Raw genomic sequence first — 19,713 nt, forward strand, 5'->3', positions numbered from 1 at the left:
GAAAATTCCTTTCCCCTTCACATACACACACACACACACACACACACGTGTGTGTGTGTGTGTGTGTATATATATATATATATATATATATATATATGAAAGTCACTCAGTCATGTCTGACTCTACCTCTGTCCATGAATTCTCCCAGTAAGAATACTGTAGTGGGTTGTCATTTCCTACTCCAAGGGATCTTTCCTACCCAGAGATCAAACCCAGGTCTCCTGCATTGTAGGCCATTTTTTTACTGCCTGAGCCACCAGGAAAGCTCATATATTATATATAAATGCACATTAATATATACATACATACATATTTCAATATGAATTTGACCTTAAACAAATGGTTCACAGGACAGGAAATTAGAGGGGAAAAAATGAACAAAAACTTGAGGACGGACAAAGTTGACAGATTATACCATTAAAAAAATAAATACTTTTTAGATTTGTGTTTTGCAGGTGCACTTCAGGTTGGTGAGGCAGAAAGTCTCACACTTCATCAGGACCTGAATGGCAAAAAGAACTAGCAACTTCCTGGTAGGGAAGGAATGGATGGGAGATGACCTTATAGCTGTTCCTAGCAAGCTTCCCATGTCTTCCTGTTCCAGGACTAACACAGAGTGTTTTGCCAAGTCTGAGGTCATCTAAAGCCTTGCCTGCATGGTCTATGTGGAAAGAATTGAACCGAGTTCTGTGGTGGGGCTGTTTCTCTACAGCAAGAACATGCCAGAGCTAACTACAAGCATGAGCTGTGACTCATAGGACAGACTGGAACTTATGTCATCTCTCAGTGCTCTCAATGTTGATAAAATAACTGTCTTCCAGGACCACTTGGCATCCTTTGTCCCAGAGCTAAACAAACAATCAGTCCAAAAGTTAAAGCAGTTGAAGTAGAATCCAGGAAAGATGTGGTATATACAAGCCTCATTTATGCCTGGCTAAACAAGGAGGTGACCCAGAAGACAAATGGCAAAGTGTGTGCACTTTAAAATTGTCTGCCCTGACCTTCTGAGTTTTAGAGAACAAATGGCTGCTGCTCCACTTTCATCTCACAAGGCCTATACAACTGTATCTTCTGTGGCCCACCAATTTTAAATACAAAGGAAAGACTATTTTGAGAAATATAATTCAACTGAGCCAAACTATTATTCTGTGAAGCCAGTTGCATTAGTTTCCTGGGGCTACCATGACAAAATACCACAAATTGACTGGCTTACAACAACAGAAATGTTCTGTCTCATAGTTCTGAGACTAGAAGTGAAAAATTTAGGTGCCAGAGGGCTGTGCTTCCTCTGAAATCTGTAGGGGGAATCCTTCCTTGCTTCTTCCTAGCTTCCGATGGAAGAGCTGATGGAAGAGTCCTTGGCATTTCTTGGCTTGCAGCTGCATCACTCCAATTTTTGTTTCTGGCATTACATGGCATTCTCCCTATGTCTCTGTCTTTACATGGTGTAGGTCCCACCCTAATAACTTCATTTTAACTTGATTACATCTGCACTGACACTATGGCAAATAAAGTCACATTCATAAGTACTGGGGATTCAGCTTCAATATATATTAAAGGAGGACATAATTCAAATTATAACAGCACCAGAGGCACTGAACTTAAATAGAAACAAGAATATCTGTAAGCTTTATGAACAAGTAGCCCAGTTCTCCATATCATCCACATGGCTACAGATAGTGAATCCCTGACGCTGAATTATATCTCAAAGAAATCAGCCATCCATTTGGTGATGAGTGGACTCTATTAAGTCCCTTCCATTTTAGAAAGGCCAGCAGTTCATACTCATAGCTATGTGAGTATTTAACAAATGGATTTAACTTTCCTGCCCAAAGAACCTCAGCCAGGCTATTATCTGGAGATTTATAGTAGATTTGCAGTGACTCAGATATACCTAATCCACTAACATAAAATTGCACATGATATAGCTTCTGGTCAGGAATGTCCTTCACAGTAAAGGAGGCATAGAAGTGGTTTGCACAACCACATAGGCCACCAAACCCCATGAAGGTAATACCTGAACTTGAACATGTAGTTTTATAGAATATTTAAAATATATACTGTAATGAGAAATAAAAAGAGTGAGTAACAGGTGTGTTCCCAAGAACAACTGCAGTGACGGTGACTATGGTTCATCTCACTAATTTCCCCCATCTAAATTTTCCTTCAGGAAACCATGAGGCAGCTCCAGAATATGGGTGGAGAAATGGATTTACACAGACAAAGGGGTGAGCTATGGTGGCCATGAAGTTGTGCTGCTCTGATCTCATTCAAGAAACCTTCCAGGGAAACAGAGTAGCCTGAAACTTTCATCAGCTTCTGCCCTTGTGAATCCACTGCATTGTTTATGCTAAGTCCCAATGGTCCTCATTCTCCAGGTTTGATCTCTGGGTTGAGAAGACTCTCTGGAGGAGAGAAAGGCAACACACTCTAGTATTTTTGCCTGGACAATCCCATGGACAGAGGAGCCTGATGGGTTACAGTCCATAGGGTCAAAAAAAGTCAGACATGACTGTAGCAACTTAACATGCACACATGCATGATGGAACTGGATGCCATGATATTAGTTTTTTGAATGTTAAGTTTTAAGCCAGCTTTATCACTCTCATCTTTCACCTTCATCTTTCAGTTCAGTTCAGTCGCTCAGTCGTATCCGACTCTTTGCGACCCCATAAATCGCAGCACGCCAGGCCTCCTGCCCATCACCAACTCCTGGAGTTCACTCAGACTCACGTCCATCGAGTCAGTGATGCCATCCAGCCATCTCATTCCTCTGTCGTCCCCTTCTCCTCCTGCCCCCAATCCCTCCCAGCATCAGGGTCTTTTCCAATGAGTCAACTCTTCGCATGAGGTGGCCAAAGTACTGGAGTTTCAGCTTTAGTATCATTCCTTTCAAAGAAATCCCAGGGCTGATCTCCTTCAGAGTGGACTGGTTGGATCTCCTTGCAGTCCAAGGGACTCTCAAGAGTCTTCACCAACACCACAGTTCAAAAGCATCAATTCTTCGGCGCTCGGCTTTCTTCACAGTCCAACTCTCACATCCATACATGACCACAGGAAAAACCATAGCCTTGACTAGACTGACATTTGTTTGCAAAGTAGTGTCTCTGCTTTTGAATATGCTATCTAGGTTGGTCATAACTTGCCTTCCAAGGAGTAAGCGTCTTTTAATTTCATGGCTGCAGTCACCATCTGCAGTGATTTCGGAGCCCCCCCAAAATAAAGTCTGACACTGTTTCCACTGTTTCCCCATCTATTTCCCATGAAGTGATGGGACCAGATGCCATGATCTTTGTTTTCTGAATGTTGCATTTTAAGCCAACTTTTTCACTCTTATCTTTCACCTTCATCAAGAGGCCTTTTTAGTTCCTCTTCACTTTCTGCCAAGGCTGGTGTTATCTGCATATCTGAGGTTATTGATATTTTCCCCAGCAATCTTGATTCCAGCTTGTGCTTCTTCCAGTCCAGCATTTCTCATGATGTACACTGCATATAAGTTAAAGAAGCTGGGTGACAATATACTCCTTTTCCTATTTGGAACCAGTCTGTTGTTCCATGTCCAGTTCTAACTGTTGCTTCCTGACCTGCATACAGGTTTCTCAAGAGGCAGGTCAGGTGGTCTAGTAGTCCCATCTCTTTCAGAATTTTCCACAGTTTATTGTGATCCACACAGTCAAAGGCTTTGGCATAGTCAATAAAGCAGAAATACATGTTTTTCTGGAACTGTCTTGTTTTTTCGATAATCCAGCAGATGTTGGCAATTTGGTCTCTGCTTCCTCCGCCTTTTCTAAAACCAGCTTGAACATCAGGAAGTTCATGATTCACGTATTGCTGAAGCCTGGCTTGGAGAATTTTGAGCATTATTTTGCTAGCATGTGAGATGAGTACAATTGTGCGGTAGTTTGAGCATTCTTTGGCACTGCCTTTCTTTGGGATTGGAATGAAAACTGACTTTTTCCAGTCCTGTGGCCACTGCTGAGTTTTCCAAATTTGCTGGCATATTGAGTGCAGCACTTTCACAGCATCATCTTTCAGGATTTGAAATAGCTCAACTGGAATTCCATCACCTCCACTAGTTTTGTTTGTAATGATGCTTTCTAAGGCCCACTTGACTTCACATTCCAGGATGTCTGGCTCTAGGTCAGTGATCACACCATCGTGATTATCTAGGTCATGAAGATCTTTTTTGTACAGTTCTTCTGTGTATTCTTGACACCTCTTCTTGATATCTTCTGCTTCTGTTGGGTCCATACCATGTCTGTCCTTTATCGAGCCCATCTTTGCATGAAATGTTCCCTTGGTATCTCTAATTTTCTTAAAGAGATCTCTAGTCTTTCCCATTCTGTTGTTTTCCTCTATTTCTTTGCATTGATTGCTGAGGAAGGCTTTCTTATCTCTTCTTGCTATTCTTTGGAACTCTGCATTCAGATGCTTATATCTTTCCTTTTCTCCTTTGCTGGGAGGAGCAACCCCACCTTCATCTTTGAAGGCTCTTTATTTCCTCTTTGCTTTCTGCCATCAAAGTGGTATCATCCTCATATCTGACGTTGTTGATATTTCTCTCAACAACCTTGATTCCAGCTTGTGAGTCATCTAGCCTGGCTTTTCACATGATGTACTCTGCATAGAAGTTCAATAATCAGGGTGACAATATACAGCCATGACAAGCTGTCCCAGCTTTGACTCAGTCCGTTTTTCCAGATCTGGTTCTAACTGTTGCTTCTTGACCTGCATATAGGTTTCTTAGGAGGCAAGTGAGGTGGTCTGGTACTCCTATGTCTTTAAGAATTTTCCACAGTTTGTTGTGATCCACACAGTCAAAGACTTTAGTGTAGTCAATGGAGCAGATTTTTTTTTCTAATTCCCTTGCTTTTTCTATAATCTAATGGATATTAATAATTTGATTTTTGGTTCCTCTGCCTTTTCTGAATTCAGCTTGTACATTTGGAAGTTCTCGATTTATGTACTCTTGAAGTCTAGCTTAAAGGATTTTGAGCATTACCTTTCTAGTATTCATTACATGTTCAGAAACATTAGTTTGCCTTATTTTGTTAATTATAATATAGTTAAAATACTACTGGCGAATTGCAACAATGAGTCAGGGCTTGTACTGGTTTTCTATTTCATTTATTAAATTATATTAAAGCTACCTTCAATTTTCAAAATGCCCAGACTTCACAATGCTAGGAAAGTTATTCTGATATATGGTTTATATATGTAGTTATTTTTTAAATTTACCACTCAATTTAACATTTCTCTTTGCCTTTTTCTAATTAAATGAAATGTTAAAGTGTTCTAAGATAAGGATGGTATATATGATCTCTATTTAGAGATTTAGCATTAAAATGGTACAAATGAACATATGGAAAATTAAATACACTTTTTGGAAATCTAAATTAAAGAATGCACAAACATTAAAATTACACTATACCAATTATCTTATAGATATCTCTCTATTATATTTAGTACATTAGACTCTTCAACTAATGGTTTTTTTTAGATTAAAACTATGATCCTTTTTTTTTTTTTCTTGCACATTCACTTAAGTTAAAAAGGTTAATGTCATGTGACATATCTATGTACTTCTCTGTCCATATAAGTTGGGCACACATGCACACATACACACACACACCTGTGTTAGAAAGTGCATGCATGCTCACTCATGTCAGATCCTTTGAGACCCTATGGACTGTAGTCTAGCAGGATCCTTCTCCATGGGATTCTCCTAGCAACAATACTGGACTGGGATGGCATTTCCTCCTCCAAGTAATCTTTCTGACCCAGGGATTGAACTCATGTCTCCTGCCTTGCAGGCAGATTTTTTACCACTGGGCCACCAGGGAATCTCTTGTGTCAGAAGATGCTACTTACAAAAAGATTTTTTCCTTTTTTAATCAGTTCAGTTCAGTTTCACAGTCACGTCTGTACTTTTGTGCACCCATTGACTTCAGCACACCAGGCTTCCTTGTGCATCATCAACTCCCAGAGAATGCTTCAACTCATGTCTATCAAGTCGGTGATGCCATCCAATCATCTCATCCTCTGTCCTCCCCTTCTTCTCCTCCCTTCAATCTTTCCCAGCTTCAGGGTCTTTCCAAATCAGTCAATTCTTTGCATCAGGTGGCCAAAGTATTGGAGCTTCAGCTTCAGCATCAGTCCTTCCAATGAATATTTAGGACTGATTTCCTTTAAGATGGACTGGTTTGATCTCCTTGCTGTCTAAGGGACTCTCAAGAGTATTCTCCACTATCACAGTTCTAAAGCATCAATTCTTCAGCGCTCAGCTTTCTTTATGGTCCAATTCTCACATCCATACATGACTACTGGAAAAACCATAGCTTTGACTAGACTTTGTTGGCAAAGTAAGGTCTCTGCTTTTTAATATGCTATCTAGGTTGCTCATAACTTTCCTTCCAAAGAGCAAGAGTCTTTTAATTTTATAGCTGCAGTAACCATAGGCAGTGATTTTGGAGCCCCAAAAATAAAGTCTCTCACTGTTTCCATTGTTTCCCCATCTATTTACCATGAAGTGATGGGACCAGATGCCATGATCTTAGCCTTCTGAATGTTCAGTTTTAAGCCAACTTTTTCACTCCCCTCTTTCACTTTCATCAAGAGGTTCTTTAGTTCTTCTTCATTTTCTACCATAAGGGTGGTGTCACCTGCATATCTGAGGTTACTGATATTTCACCCAACAATCTTGATTCCAGCTTGTGCTTCATCCAGCTTGGCATTTTGTATAATGGACTCTGCATATAAGTTAAATAAGCAAGATGACAATATACAGCCTTGACATATTCCTTTCCCAATTTGCAACCAGTCTGTTGTTCCATGTCCTCTAACTGTTGCTTCTTGACCTGGATACAGATTTCTCAGGAGGCAGATAAGATAGTCTGGTATTCTCATCTCTTTCATAATTTTCCACAGTTTGTGGTGATCCACACAGCCAAAGGTTTGGCACAATCAATGAAGCAGAATTAGATGTTTTTTTGGAACTCTCTTGCTTTTTCGATGATCCAACTGATGTTGGCAATTTGATCTCTGATTCCTCTGGCTTTTCTAAATCCAACTTGAACATCTGGAAGTTCACAGTTCACATACTGTTGAAGTCTGATGGCTTGGAGAATTTTGAGCATTATTTTGCTAGCATGTGAGATGAGTGCAATTGTGTGGTAGTTTGAGCATTTTTTGGCATTGCCTTTCTTTGTGTTTGAAATGAAAACTGACCTTTTCCAGTCCTGTGGCCACTGCTGAGTTTTCCAAATTTGCTGACATATTGAGTGCAGCACTTTCACAGCATCAGCTTTCAGGACTTGAAATAGCTCAACTGGAATTCCATCACCTACACTAGGTTTGTTTGTAGTGGTGCTTTCTTACCCACTTGACTTCACATTCCAGGATGTCTGGCTCTAGGTGAGTGATCACACTATCGTGATTTTCTTGGTCATGAAGATCTTTTTTGTACAGTTCTTCTGTGTATTCTTGCCACCTCTTCTCTATATCTTCTGTTTCTGCTAGGTTCATAGCATTTCTGTCCTTTATTGTGCCCATCTTTGCATGAAATGTTCCCTTGGTATCTCTAATTTTCTTGAAGATATCTCTAGTCTTTCCCATTCTATTGTTTTCCTCTATTTCTTTGCCTTGAACATTGAGAAGGCTTTCTTACTCTCCTTGATATTCTTTGGAACTCTGAGAGAAAGTCACAATTGTTGACCATCAAGTTTAAGCTCACCTATCCTGAAACAGACATCCTGGAATGTGAGGTCAAGTGGGCCTTAGTATCACTATGAACAAAGCTAGTGGAGGTGATGGAATTCCAGTTGAGCTATTTCAAATCCTGAAAGATGATGCTGTGAAAGTGCTGCACTCCATGTGTCAGCAAATTTGGAAAACTCAGCAGTGGCCACAGGACTGGAAAAGGTCAGTTTTCATTCCAATCCCAAAGAAAGGCAATGCCAAAGAATGCTCAAAGTACCTCACAATTGCACTCATCTCACATGCTAGCAAAATAATGCTCAAAATTCTCCAAGCCAGGCTTCAGCAATATGTGAACAGTGAATTTCCAGATGTTCAAGCTGGTTTTAGAAAAGGCAGAGGAACCAGAGATCAAATTGCCAACATCTGCTGGATCATCAAAAAAGCAAGAAAGTTCCAGAAAAAACATGTATTTCTGCTTTATTGACTATGCCAAAGCCTTTGATTGTGTGGATCACAATAAACTGTGGGAAATTCTGAAAGAGATGGGAATACCAGACCACCTGATCTTCCTCTTGAGAAACTTGTATGCAGGTCAGGAAGCAACAGTTAGAATCAGACATGGAACAACAGACAGGTTCCAAATAGCAAAAGGAGTTCGTCAAGGCTGTATATTGTCACCCTGCTTATTTAACTTATATGCAGAGTACATCATAAGAAATGCTGGACTGGAAGAAGCACAAGCTGGAATCAAGATTGCCAGGAGAAATATCAATAACCTCAGATATGCAGATGACACCACCCTTATGGCAGAAAGTGAAGAGGAACTAAAAAGCCTCTTGATGAAAGTGAAAGAGGAGAGTGAAAAAGTTGGCTTAAAGCTCAACATTCAGAAAACAAAGATCATGGCATCTGGTCCCACCACTTCATGGAAAATAGATGGGGAAACAGTGGAAACAGTGTCAGACTTTATTTTGGGGGGACTCCAAAATCACTGCAGATGGTGACTGCAGCCATGAAATTAAAAGACGCTTACTCCTTGGAAAGAAAGTTATGACCAACCAAGATAGCATATTCAAAAGCAGAGACATTACTTTGCCAACAAAGTTTCATCTAGTCAAGGCTATGGTTTTTCCTGCGGTCATGTATGGATGTGAGAGTTGGACTGTGAAGAAGGCTGAATGCCAAATAATTGATGCTTTTGAACTGTGGTGTTGGAGAAGACTCTTGAGAGTCCCTTGGACTGCAAGAAGATCCAACCAGTCCATTCTGAAGGACATCAGCCCTGGGATTTCTTTGGAAGGAATGATGCTAAAGCTGAAGCTCCAGTACTTTGGCCACCTCATGCAAATAGTTGGCTCATTGGAGAAGACTCTGATGCTGGGAGGTATTGGGGGCAGGAGGAGAAGGGGACGACAGAGGATGAGATGGCTGGATGGCATCGCTGACTCGATGGACATGAATCTGGGTGAACTCCAGTAGTTGGTGATGGACTGGGAGGCCTGGGCTGCAGTTCACGGGGTTGCAGAGAGTCAGACACGACTGAGTGACTGAACTGAACTAATCCTGAACCAGTTCGCAATCAAGTTGAAATGGACATTCTACCGTCTTTGCAGTGTTGACCATGGATTATGATTTTAGTTATCCAGGATGAGTGTTTTCAAACGTAGTAGTAAATAAGCAACATCATTTCCAACAGAGATATAGGGCCCAATAGCTCTTACTGAAATTCGCTAGTACAGAAGCTTGTCAGGAATATACAAATTGATGATTGAAAATTCATCTATGAACCTTGCCAAGTTTTTCAATAAAAATATGAAGTAATTTAAAGTTGTAGAAGTAGTTTTTCATGTGCTAGTTTTATTGAGTGGTAAATATCCCAAAACCTCAAAAGTATTTCATTAATTTAAAGTTTAGGTTGGATTTAGAAATATATCTCTAAATTAGAATTTTCCTAAGTCACAAAAATAATCTATTTATCTCAGAGTAGATAATATAGTCTCCTTATTTTTGCTTTAGAGAAAAAATAGGAAAACATGTTTCAGAGGGGTAAGACTTCGAATTGAGTTTGGAAAGTGTTCACATATAATGTATGCCTATACTGTATGTGCATTTTTTCTTAGAAAAATGGCAAAAATATAGAGTTTTTCTGTAAATATCTGATATTAGAAAATAAGATATCTATAGTATAATTTTATGTGTCTTGAGTAAAACAAAACAAAACAAAAAAGGGCAATTTAATAAACCAGGACCATGAACTTGGTATACAACCTTATAAATGAAGGGATAAATACAAACATGCATAATCAGTAAATATTCAGAAAATTATCTTTCAAAAATCACCTGTATTATAGTTAGTTAGATGCTTGGATTTTTTGCATGGATCAGAAAGTCACTGAAAAAGATTTTCTGGCCCAGTAAATTTATCTAACAGATGAAGAAATCAATTACCATAAAGTTTAAGAGAATTGTTTATTTTTGCTCTATGAATTAAATGCTAAACTTGAATTAAATGCTTAAGTTCATCTTCTTTTCTCCATATATGAATCTACTTTTCATTTTATTACTCATGAATCCATGTTTAGAAGACTGACACTCAAAACAGATGATAAATATATATGGTTAATTATGAAATTTGAAAATATCTTAGGCACAGTTAGCTGCAGTATATTCTATAGAAGACAAATAATAAAAGTAGCCCTTCCTAACCACACAGCAACAAAACAAGAAATGATAAGAAAATATAAACAACCTTTTCATTCAGGGGAAAAACATGCTACTAAACAACTCATGAATCAAAGGAGAATTGAAGGCTTTTAAAATGATAATTACAGTAGTAGTTAAAATGTAATAAAATAAATAAATTACATATTTTCCTAAAAAGAACTAAGATGATTTAAACAAAAAGCTAAAGGACAATAAGTGAAGAAAAATGACATGTTAATGTTAGGAAATAAAACAGCAAATATTTTTTCAGAAACTATTTTTGAAAAATCAATAAATCAGAAGACTAATCGTAACAAAATAAAAAATTCAGATATACACATTTAGAGATAATGAATAGTAATGTTGAAACAGAGAAACTCAATTACTTTAAAGATGCTTTTATTTTATCCTTACACATAAATTTGGAAAAGTAGATGAAGTAGATAATTTTCTAGAAAATTATAATTTAGCAAAATTAATTAGAATAGAGTCTAACTAATCAAATGCCATAAAGGAATAAACAGAAGTTATGGAAACCAACAGAAAAAATAATAGTAAACATAAACTTAAAACAATAGTTCTCATGAAACTGAAACTGTTATACAATATAAAAAGGTAAAATTCTAACTTTGTCTTATGAAATTAGTATAACTTTAATATTGATGCCTAATAAAGATTGCTAACAAAAGCAAAAAAAATCTATGGACCATTCTTACTATTGAGAATCAATGCAAAATCTTACTTAAAAATTTAACAAGTAGAATCCAAAGAATCTAAAAATTTTTAATCCAAAAATTAAAAATATGTGCCATATATACGTGAAGTTTATTCCTGGAATGCAAAGGTAGTTAGATAATAGAAACTCTAGTAATATCACATAATTATATGAATAGAAGTAAAGAGAAAAATAACACTTTGTCATTTTAATAGGCATTAAGAAGATATGTCACAATGCCTTATCATGTTTAAAATACTCAGTGAAACAGAACTTGATGAGTACCTTCTAAACCTGATCCTGCATATGTGATCATTTCAATATATTGAATGCTGGCTGTCATTTGGGTTAAATGATATACTTTGATCTTACAGCCAATATTTTAGTTTATTAGAGAAATATGAGACTTTTTCATAAGGTAAAAAAATAAGACAATTAATCCATCTCTCTACACTACTGTTTAACAATGTAATGAGAGTATTAGCCATTGCAATTAGACAAGATCAAGCCTTCAGAGCATAAAAACTGAAAGTGAAAAATGAAATAACTCTAAACTTAATATGATTAAATTTCTGGGAACCCAAAACAATCAATATGAAAACTATAATGTTTAATAAAATCACAATTTAAGAAATAAATTACAAAAATTATAGGTCTCATACAAATTAACATTCACAGAAAATATAAAGTAAGTGGAAACAGTCTAAGAAAGATTTTGGTTTAAAAAGATAACTTTAGCTATGGAATTGAAGAAGAGCTGGAGAGGGCAACATAGGATTCAAAGTGAACAACTGAGAAGCTACTCTGAGGATCCAATGGGCAAATGCTAGTGTCAGATGGATTAGGGAGAAGTGTTGAGTAGATCCAGATATATTTGAAAATTAGGGCTGGCAGAATTCCCTATTATATCTGTGATGTTAGAGACAAAAATCAATTTGCTTAAGCAAACCAGCAACAGCTTATTTTGTGTCTCTTTGGGTTTGCAATATTTTTTTTTTAAGAGAAACATGCAGATTAGAGAATGTAATGTCTCATCAGTTGGGAGCAGGAGAAGAAATGGCCATCTGTCTCATAGCAAAAATATATTGTTCAGCTTCCTATTGCAGCTTTAACAAATTACAACAAACTCAGTAGCTTAAAAATCACAAATATATTATCTTATAATTTTGGAGGTCAGACATCTGAATTGAGTCTCCCTGAACCCAAATCAATGTGTCAGTCCGCAGAGCAGCATTTCTTCTAGAGAGTCTTCTGGAAAATCTGTCTTTGCCTTTTCAAACTTCTAAAGGCTGCCAGCATTTCTTAGGTAGCGGCAACTTCAAAGCTAGCAATGGCTGGTTGAGTCTTTTTCACATTGTGTTACTCTGATTCTGCTTCAATTTTCTTTTTTTTTTTTAATTTAATTTTATTTAACTTTGCAATATTGTATTGGTTTTGCCATATATCAAAATGAATCTGCCACAGGTATACATGTGTTCCCCATCCTGAACCCTTCTCCCTCCTCCCTCCTCCCTCCCCATACCATCCCTCTGGGTCATCCCAGTGCACCAGCCCCAAGCATCCAGTATTGTGCATCGAACCTGAACTGGCGACTTGTTTCATATATGATATTATACATATTTCAATGCCATTCCCCCAAATTATCCCACCCTCTCCCTCTCCCACAGAGTCCAAAAGACTGTTCTATACATCAGTGTCTCTTTTGCTGTCTCGTATACAGGGTTATTGTTACCATCTTTCTAAATTCCATATATATGTGTTAGTATACTGTATTGGTGTTTTTCTTTCTGGCTTACTTCCCTCTGTATAATAGGCTCCAGTTTCATCCACCTCATTAGAACTGATTCAAATGTATTCATATCTTCTTCTCTGATGCTGAGTTTTTTGCCTCCCTGTTTCACTTGTAAGGATCCCTGGTATTACACTGTGTCTAGTCAGAAAATCCAGGTTAATTATCACATCTCAAGATCCTTAATTAGGTCTTCAAAATCCTATTGCTATGTGGGTGACATATTCACAGGTTCTAGAAATTAGGACTTGGACATATTTGAAGGGTTGTTATTCTGTCTACCACAGATATATAACATGCTAGTCAAGTGTTTGGTATAAAGCTAGATTTGAATCCTTTTACCACTTACTGTGTAAGTTTAGGCAAATATTTATCCATTTTTAAGCCTCCATTATTTCATAGATAATATGGGGCTACCACCTGAATCTACCTCAGAGAGTTTGTAGGTGTTTTATTAATAAAATAATGCCCGTAAAGCACTTTGCATAGAATGTACTCAATATGTGTTAGCTAACATAATGATATCATTAAGGAAAGTATTAGTAACATGTAGGATTGCATTTGGAGAAGGCAGTTACACCCCACTCCAGTACTCTTGCCTGGAAAATCTCATGGATGGAGGAGCCTGGTGGGCTTCAGTCCATGGGGTCGCTAAGAGTCGGATACGACTGAGCAACATCACTTTCACTTTTCACTTTCATGCGTTGGAGAAGGAAATGGCAACCCACTCCAGTGTTCTTGCCTGAAGAATCCCAGGGACTGGGGATCTTGGAGGGCTGCCATGTATGGGGTTGCACTGAGTCGGACACGATTGAAGCGACTTAGCAGCAGCAGCAGGAGGATTGCATTAGCTTATCTGACAATCATTTTACTCTTAAAATTTACCTTCCAACCTCACATGAGTTTTCAATTTATTTGTCTTTTAATTCATCATTAATAAAAATTCAAGCTATTTTGCCTCCTTGAGAATGCTTAAGGATTCTTCTATTATCTATCATGACAAGAAAAACTTCCATATTTCAGTCATATACAGTTATAACGACAACCATGTTGTCATTTAAATTATTTATGAAAATTTTGAAGCAGAAATGACTGAAAACAGAAATATCAGGAAAGCAACTGTGAAGTATCTCAAAGTTGACATTTAGATAAGTTATTAAGGTCTTGTCTCCCAGCTTCAAATCCATCCCTCATATATGAGTTTGTGTGTATGAAGCTGGAGATGGGACTCTGAAAATTACCTTTCTCCTTTTCCAGCTAATTTACTGTTAGGTTGTTCAAGTAGAAAGAGCTAGATAAAACTGGAAGTCAAGAGATGACACTGACTTGTTTCTTTTCGTTTGAGTTCTGTGTCATCCCAGCCAGGAGCTTTCACCTTGACAGCAGCAATTGGGTCCAGTTGGATTTGGACGTGTCTCTCAACACTCTCAAAATTGGCCACACTGTGTCCCCTCAGAGATGCCAGCATCAGCCACTGTCAATCTCACCTCAAAGTTTGAGTTCTGGCTCTTTAGAAGCTCCCCTTTTCATGTTTCTGAGACATTAACACCTGTTTTGTAGCATCACCTCCTCAAAGATGTGGTACCTATTCCACAGGTCTCTTCTTCAAGCTTCTACTTTCTAATAACCTGGAAATGGTCTCTTTATTTTACAGTCTGAGGAACACAAGTTGTTTACTGCTAACTGCCCTAGGAATATGGTATCTCACTGTTCCCCTTTTGAATTATAATTTTTCCAATATTCCTTCAACTAGTTTCTTGTATTAAATGATTTCTGCTAAAATAACACGTGGTTTCATTTCTTTCTTACTTACTGTAAATTAACACATCAGTTCATTGTTCTTTTTTCTGGGAAAATTAGGAATTCCTCTGTCTTATTTAAAAGCCAAGGTTTCTTTATTCTCAGAAGGATAATGGTGAATAATTATAAGCTCAGCTGAAGTTTTTAACCTCACATTTTTATATTCTACTTTTACATAGAACTTTAGAAGCCTCCTAGATAGCATATTGAAAAGCAGAGATATTACTTTGCCAACAAAAGTCCATCTAGTCAAGGCTATGGTTTTTCCAGTGGTCATGTATGGATGTGAGAGTTGGACTCTGAAGAAAGCTGAGCGCTAAAGAATTGATGCTTTTGAACTGTGGTGTTGGATAAGACTCTTGAGAGTCCCTTGGACTGCAAGAAGATCCAACCAGTCCATTCTAAAGGAGATCAGTCCTGGGTGTTCATTGGAGGGACTGATGCTAAAGCTGAAACTCCAATACTTTGGCCACCTCATGCGAAGAGTTGACTCACTGGAAAAGACTCTGATGCTGGGAGGGATTGGGGGCAGGAGGAAAAGGGGACAACAGAGGATAAGATGGTTGGATGGCATCACCGACTCAATGTACATGAGTTTGAGTGAACTCCGGGAGTTGGTGATGGACAGGGAGGCCTGGTGTGCTCTGATTCATGGGGTCGCAAAGAGTCAGACATGACTGAGTGACTGAACTGAACTGAACTGAGAAGCCTCCAGTCCATCAGGGTAATCTATACATCCCGGTGAAGTGGGGCTACCCTGTTTGACTGCTTTTCACCAAATATTTGATTATCTGTCATTAGGTGATCTATATGGTCTGAGCTCAGTGTTACTTATTTCCCAGATTCTGTCCCCAAAGTTCTTTTCCCATAGCACAAACATTGAGTCTCCATTCATTGTCCAACTTTCATATCTGGATCCCCTTTTCCTTAAAATTCTTACTGACTGCACTCGGGTCCCAGATCCATTGGCTCCCCTTCAACATCTTTAATCTCTTACATGGGCCATCAGGTTTTCATGATCTTAGTTTTCATGCTATACCTTCTAAAAGTTTTCCAACAGGTTAGCTTTCATCCTTTCAACTTTTTCTCTAGCTGCATACATCTCTCATTCAACAATGTCCTCTTTTTTCATATCACTGAACCAGAGGTCAAATTTCCAGCCTCAATTGGCTCACTGAAAAAGCAAGAGAGTTCCAGAAAAACATCTATTTTTGCTTTATTTACTATGCCAAAGCCTTTGACTGTATGGATCACAACAAACTTGGAAAATTCTGAAAGAGATGGGAATACCAGACCACCTGACTGCCTCCTGAGAAATCTGTATGCAAGTCAAGAAACAACAGTAGAACTGGACATGGAACAGACTGGTTCCAAATAGGAAAAGAAGTACGTCAAGGCCGTATATTGTCACCTTGCTTATCTAACTTATATGTAGAGTACATCATGAGAAACTCTGGGCTGGATGAAGCACAAGCTGGAATCAAGACTGTCAGAAGAAATATCAATAACTTCAGATATGCAGATGCTGCCACACTTAAGGGACACAGCAAAGAAGAACTAAAGAGCCTCTTGATGAAAATGAAAGAGGACAGTGAAAAAGTTGGCTTAAAACTCAACATTCAGAAAACGATCGTGGCATCTGGTCCCATCACTTCATGGCAAATAGATGGGGAAACAATGGAAACAGTGAGACACTTTATTTTGGTAGGCTCCAAAATCACTGCAGATGGTGACTGCAGCCATGAAATTAACAGAGGCTTGCTCCTTGGAAGAAAAGCTATGACCAACATAAACACCATATTTAAAAGCAGAGACATTACTTTGCTGACAAAGATCTGTCTAGTCAAGGCTATGGTTTTTCCAGTAGTCATGTATGGATGTGAGAGTTGGACCATAAAGAAAGCTGAGCACTGAAAAATTGATCCTTTTGAACTGTGGTTTGGGAGAAGACTCTTGAGTCTCTTGGACAGCAAGAAGACCCAACCAGTCCATCCTAAATGAAATCAGTCCTGAATATTCATTGGAAGGACTGATGCTGAAGCTGAAACTCCTATATTTTGGTCACCTGATATGAAGAACTGACTCATTTGAAAATACCCTAATGCTGGGAAAGATTGAAGGCGGGAGAAGGGGACAACAGAGGATGAGATGGTTGGATGGTATCACCGACTCAATGGACATGAGTGAGTAAACTCTGGAAGTTGGTGATGGACAGGGAGGACTGGCATGCTGCACTCCATGGGGTCGCAGAGTTGAACACAACTGACTGACTTATCACTAGACATTTAGCAAGTTTCTAAGGTCATGTAGAAGAATGTGGGATTCTTAGGTTGAAGAAAGTGAAATATTAAAAAAGCTGTCATCCTCAGAATAGAAGCAAAATGGGTCCATCTCATCACTTTCACATGACTTCTTTTAATATCTTTCTACATTGTTTAACAAGCATCATATCCAAATAACAACTCTAAAAGCAACACTTAATTGTAGAAAGTATTATTTGGGGAATAATAGTTTCCCCACTACTCTCTCAAGTACACTTTTACTCCTTTATTTTTGCAACCAAATATCTGAGGATTCCTGCTCTAATCACCCCTATCCTTGCTCCAACTTCTTCTGTCCATGACTGTACTTTTATATGTCTATCAGATATCTAAGAACTGGCTGTCACTCACCTGTGTTCCTTATCTATCCAACAGCTCTCACTCTGGGTGCATTGGAACCTCTATTATAGTCAGACTCATTTCTCTCTAGCTGCTTCTGGCATTTTAAAATTCTTCCCTCTATTTTTTTTTTTTTTCTATACCTTCTAAATTTGACTGCAACTTGTTCTCTTTGAAACCATTTTTCTTCCATTTAACATGTCTTTCCTACCTCCTCTTACCAGCAAGTCCTCTTTTTAAATACATGTATTTAAGGAAAAACAAAAGTGAATTCACTTAAAAGAATACACAAGGAAACAATGCATATGTTGTGAAATGTAGCTAAAAAATGGGAACATCAAGCCAACATCTAATGTGTTTTAAAACATTTTCTAAGGCACCAGTTGAACAACTGTGTTAAAGAAGAACAAAACCAATTCTGCTTGTTCTTGGTGAGCTCTTGATGGCTCTCAATGATCATCATTTTTTTCTTTCTAACTTACCTAAGTCATCACATCAATAGTTTATGTATTATTTGTGTGGAAAAGATGCAAATTTATCCAACTTGCATTTTTCCCCCAAATATAAAAGTTTTGAAGAGCTAATGTTTTCTGTTTAAAAAAAAAGAAAAAACAGGAGATAGTCCTAAGATGGAGGAGGAATAGGACAGGGAGACCACTTTCTACCCCATTAATTCATTGAAAGGACATTTGAACGCTGAGCAAATGCCGCAAAACAACTTCTGAATGCTGGCAGAGGACATCAGGCACCCAGAAAGACAGCCCTTTGTCTTTGAAAGGAGGTAGGAAAAAATATAAAAGATAAAAACAGAGACAAAAAAGGTAGGGACAGAGATCCATCCTGGGAAGGGAGTCTTAAAAAAAAGAAGTTTCCAAACACCAGGAAACATTCTCACCAGCGAATCTGTAACAAGTATTGGAACCTCAGAGGGCAACATAACCAGGAGGAAAAATAAATAAATAATTAAAATCTATAGGTTACATGCCTAAAGGCAACTCCCAGCAGAGAAGCAGCGCAGATGCTTGCATCCGCCACTAGCAAGCAGGGACTGGATAGGGAGGCACGGGCTGCATTGCCTAGGGTAAGGACAGTGCCTGAATGCCCCAAGGGCAATCTGAGGGAACTAACTAGAGATAGTAACACAGACTGTGGGATAGTTATCCCGCAAAAAGCCCTAACCTAAGACATTGCCAGGCCCACTCACAGAACAAAGGACTGAGCAGAGCTAGCCGGCTGCGGAAGGGCCCATCCCCTGCCAGAGACAGGCAGGTGAGGGGAGCCAGAGCCGGAAGGGGGAAACTGCAGCCCCAGAGAGGCATCATCTACCAAACTGCAAGCAGGCTTCATTGCTAACCAAGACTCTTTGGAATTCTGGACGGTCGACATCCGCCAGGAGGGTCACAGCCAGAGATCAACTCCCTAGAAGAGACACACGGCACACCTGAGAAGGCGCACTGGTTGTATACCCAGAAAACCGAGCCACAGGGACAGGGGAGGTGATAAGTCACAGCCCCAACTAGGGGCAACTGCTCTCACCAAGCACCTGGTCACTTGAGCTTCTGGGACCTGAGAAGGGCACAAAACGCAGGCCCAATCAAGTCTGTGCCTTTGTGGAGTACCCAAGATCCTGAACCTGAGTGGCTTAGACCTGGGAAGTGCACTCAACCCAGGTCCCACCTCAGACAATTCGCAGAAGAGCAACCTAGAGCCTGAGCAGTGTAGACTGGGAAAGCGCACACGCCATGACCAGGGGCAAACCCAGTGTGGCTGAGACACTGGGAACACTCCCCACACCCGTCAGTGATATTTGTTTGCACTGTTCCTCCCTCCCCACAGCATGACTGAACAAGTGAACCTAAAAAAAAGTGTCCACCACCGCCCCCTTGTGTCAGGACAGAAATTAGACACTGAAGAGGCCAGCAAACAGAAGAAGCTAAAATAAATATAGGGAACCGCTTTGGAAGTGACAGGTGTAATAGATTAAAACCCTGCAGTTAGCACCAACTACATAGGAAGGGGCCTATAGATCTTGAGAAGTGTAAGCCGGATCAAGGAACTATCTGAAAATGAACTGACCCCACACTGTCCACAACACCACCAGAGAAAGTCCTAGATATATTTTTACTATTATCATTTTTTTAATTTTAAATTTTTTTATTTTTAAGTCCTCTATTACTCCTTTAATTTTCATTTTTATAACCTACTATTACTTTGCAAAAAAAAAAAGACCCTATTTCTAAAGCAAACTTCATATATATATATATGTTTTATAATTTTTGTGACTTTGTTTTTTCCTTTAACATTTTATTTTTGAGAATATAACCTCTACTCTAGATTTTTAATCTTTG

Source organism: Bubalus bubalis, chromosome 7 (assembly GCF_019923935.1).
Source record: "Bubalus bubalis isolate 160015118507 breed Murrah chromosome 7, NDDB_SH_1, whole genome shotgun sequence".
Taxonomy (NCBI): domain Eukaryota; kingdom Metazoa; phylum Chordata; class Mammalia; order Artiodactyla; family Bovidae; genus Bubalus; species Bubalus bubalis.